Genomic DNA, 4,238 nt, shown 5'->3' on the forward strand with positions numbered 1-4,238 from the left:
GACGTATGGAAGTACCTTATTGCAAACTCTTAGAAGAAATCTTTGAGAGGGTGGCTTAACAAGTTACAATATGAAGTTGGTACTGCCATGACGGTGTCGAGAAATTTGCGGTCTTGCCAGGAAAGCACCGGGCTTATGGCTGTGAGAGTTTGTGAGAGAACTCAACAAAAACTATATGAGGGAGTTAAACCATAGATGCCATGAATACTAGGGTTTGGAAAGAAGTGCAATCAAAGAAGACTCACTCTTTCTCTCTTGCACTCACACACACACAAAGAAAGAACGCAAAAGAGAATGTCAAAACAATATGAAGATGAAAACATCAACGCTATGGTCATATCGTATCATGGGTAATATGAAAGGGTTAATGGATGAGTTAATGGCATTCAATCTTGGCTGACCAAATAGGCTACGAACTGTTCTTTGGAATTGTAGTTTTGTGCTTACCATAATATATATATTTTGTCTAGTGATTGGGATTAATTGTGTGTACAAATCCTCTTGGTTCATAGCAAGATAACTACGCTTACATCAAAAGAAAAATTATAGTCTATGAGAGGTAGTATGATGGGATCCGGTGATAGAAGTATTTCATTGAGCCTTTCAGAGCCGAAGAGAAACACTATACGTTGTTGAAAGTGTATTTTTCGGCTAATCCATACGTTAATTCTAATAGATCGTACAGAGTGAAAGCGATAGAAATGATCATCATGTGGGTTATTCATCTAGGATAGTATGTGAGAAATGTAGATATGAGAGAAGTGAAGAGATGAGAAGTTTCCCTCCCAAGCCCTATTCTTGCACGTAGGCAATAAGGATACTGCGGGGAGAGATGTACCTGTAGAAAAGAGAACCTAGAGGATGAATTACTAAGAATGAGAGAGATAGGTTTGGTTAAGGAGATGAGATTAGATACATATATATATGTTGGATTAGAGGTGAAAATGAAAACAACAAGAAATCAAGAAAACATCAATGTAGAACACATCTTACTTGAAACCCTTCGGCACCATTATTGATGGGAGAGAGAAGAAGAGGGGAGAATTCAATGTTGGTTGATACGCTAAGTACAGCACCTTCTTTGATTAGAGTTGATCTTCCAAGGATAGCGTACAAGAATGGCTAGTCTTCCTCTAGGAGAAAGTGTAGGCTTGGCTTATGTTAATGGGGCTAAGTACAATTAGGCATTACTACTCACTCCCTCAAGAATTCCTCTCATCAATGGCTTGAATGCTTGAGTTCTTTCCAAGGAAGAAGAGGTCCCCTTTTATAGGTGAAGGGAACCCACAAGGGTTTACACAAGAAGAGAGGAGCCAGTGTGAACAGGAATTGGAAAAGTTGGAAATAAGCTGTCCATGCATGATGTGGGCAGACTGGGGTCCAGTATTTTGATCATATCTCCTCAACCGTAGCTCCAAATAAAAAAGTAAAAATATGGGCAAAAATATCGTTTTCCAATTCGGATTGGAACCTTGTGTAAAAAATTCATCAAAATAGGGTCCATTTATGGCAGCAAAAGTCTTCATGTGGTCTCCTTAGCTTAGACTTTCATTTAATTCCAAAGGACACCTCATGCCATATGAAAGCATGACATTGCTCCTCGACAAAGTTTTGTAATCATGTTTGCAATAATGCATTAAAATAAGTGTATCTTTGAAATCATGCCACCTAGTGTCTGACTAGGATTTGATTCTCTCCTAGTAGCTATTTAAAAAGAAATATAAGAAAAGTATAAAAAATACATAGAATATATATATATTGGAGTTTACCCTAGATATAGAATCTAGCTAGGATGTGAGATGATAATGAAATAGTAGAAATAAAGAATGTATGCTTTTTGCCCCAAGTTAAAGAGGCGGAGCTATTGATGCTTTTCCCATAGTATTTTCTGATGGTAAAGTAAGGATATGTTACCCTTGAGAAAAATAATAGGATGAGATAGAAGGCTTATTATTATACTTAAATATGCATATGTACACTATAGGAAATATAATTATGTATCTAAAAAAATACAAGATAGATCTTGTAGCATGCGTTCCCACTATGTACGTTGTGAGCGGGATGAAAACACACACAGCGCCTCTATAACGACCCGACACACACTCTTGGGAAGATACACGCACACACTATGGGGCACCACTCGGCTTAGACAACACACCTAGCCGAGACAGGGAACACACCTCTGGAGTGAGAGGAGAGAGACTATCCACTTGCCCACTCCACACAGACACACACACACGCACACCCACACCCAAAAAACTCAGCTCAAAAGAGGAGAATTTCTGATGTTTAGATACAAATGAGCTTGGGCCAACACCAATGGGGCAAACAACTCACACAATATGGGTAAAAGATACCAGATACAATCACAAACTGGAGCAGAAACTTTGCTCATAGGAGAAACTTACACAGAAAAACAGCAGGAAAAGAGTGAGGAATTTGGCAAAATGGACAGCGCCATCGCGTCCGGAACGGCCCAAAACCCCAGTCTACAATGTCAAAGTGCTCAAATCCGACCTCGGATGAGCAGTTTACGGCCAAAACAGGCTCCAAAATGGGCAAAAACACACCTGCGACTATTCCTCCTCTCTTCTCCACGTTTTTTCTGGTCTTCTCTCAGTTTTTTCAGTTCCCACACTTAGCTTTATTAGTTGGGCACCCTTGGCCTTTTAGATGACCTCAAACGGACCCCGAACAGGCCAAAAACTGACCTCGCAGTGCATAGTTGTCACCTTTTTGCATCATTCGCACACCTGGCACTCAGCTTTTTTTCAATAATGCATCTCTCCACCACGTGAAGTGGCCCCAAAAAGTGGTCCTAATGATGACCTTTCTGCATAAATCTCACCAGAAAACACCCATGTTGTGTCGGTCCTCATCCGCGTGCAAACATTGACCTCGTTCGCCCTCCTGACGCCACTAGATGCCATCTGACGCACCTGCTGACCTCACGTCGTCGGCCCGCGGATAGCTTCCTCGAGAAGTTTTACGCGCTACCAACTCCTCCTTATTGTAGAAAAACACAATGGTACTAGTAACGATGAAAATCGATGCACTATGTACATGGTGTCGTACCTGTACACATGTGGGCCCCACGTAACCACCTGGCTCTGGAAAATGGGCAATACTTTATTTGATGCACCATGCATGGGTATGTACATATGCGCAATCCCTTGCTCCAAAAAACTCCTGACAACGTGTCACAGCACGACAACGGGACATATTGAATCTTTCAAATCAACTGATTACGCTTCTCCTTGATACGGTAAAGGACTCTTCTTATGATAACATTGTTACTATTCTCTCTAATAAAGATGTTCTTGATTTGGACCAAGCCTGCATGTCTTTAATTGAATACTCTCAATGTCAAGAACGTCGTAATGCTAGTTATGATACAGCTATGATTTCACAAGAGGAGACTGAGTCACAACAGATAGAACGTGCTTTTTATGCTCTAAGGCGTCCATTTCAACGCGGAAACCACAGAGGTGGCCATCGCGGTAATATTTTCTCTCGTCTCAAATTTCCTAATAAGCAATGTTCTTACTGCAACAGAAATGGCCATACTAAAGATGATTGTTGGGCACGTCAATATGATGAAAAACACAATATTACCACAAAACAACCACGTTTATCTAGAGACTCTTCTTATTCTTCTTGTGACTATTGTGGACGATCTGATCATCCCACTCATATGTGCTATAAGCGTCGATTCGACACAGATCGGAATAGAGCATATGCTACTAAACATCGAAACAACATTCTACCAGAAACAAGCTGCGTCCTATGTTCAGTTGCTCCAGACAGAATACTTCATGTACGTGATGGATCGCTTTTTATTGTCGATTCTGGTGCTATAGGAAATATGACATATCAGTCTAAGTGGCTCCATAACTATCATCCACTGCCAGTTCAACATGTTGTTTATCTTGCTGATGATACTACTTGTCAAGTAAAGGGTATTGGAGACTTATATCTTGGTACCTTATCTTCTTCCACTCGAATTTTGCGAGGAGTATTACATGTACAAGATCTTCAATGTAATCTTCTTTCAATTGCTAGAATTGTTGATCTTGGTCTGTTTGCTGGATTTGATCATACCAAATGCCGAATTGAGAAAGATGGACAAACTATAGCCTCTGATCCTGAAAACGGTAATTTGTTTGAACTCTCTCGCAATGATTCTGTAGCAAATGTTGTCACTGCTCCAGGTGATCATGATTGCAAAGTATGGCATC

The sequence above is a fragment of the Adiantum capillus-veneris genome, chromosome 9 (assembly GCF_014529385.1).
Source record: "Adiantum capillus-veneris isolate H3 chromosome 9, ASM1452938v2, whole genome shotgun sequence".
Lineage (NCBI taxonomy): Eukaryota > Viridiplantae > Streptophyta > Polypodiopsida > Polypodiales > Pteridaceae > Adiantum > Adiantum capillus-veneris.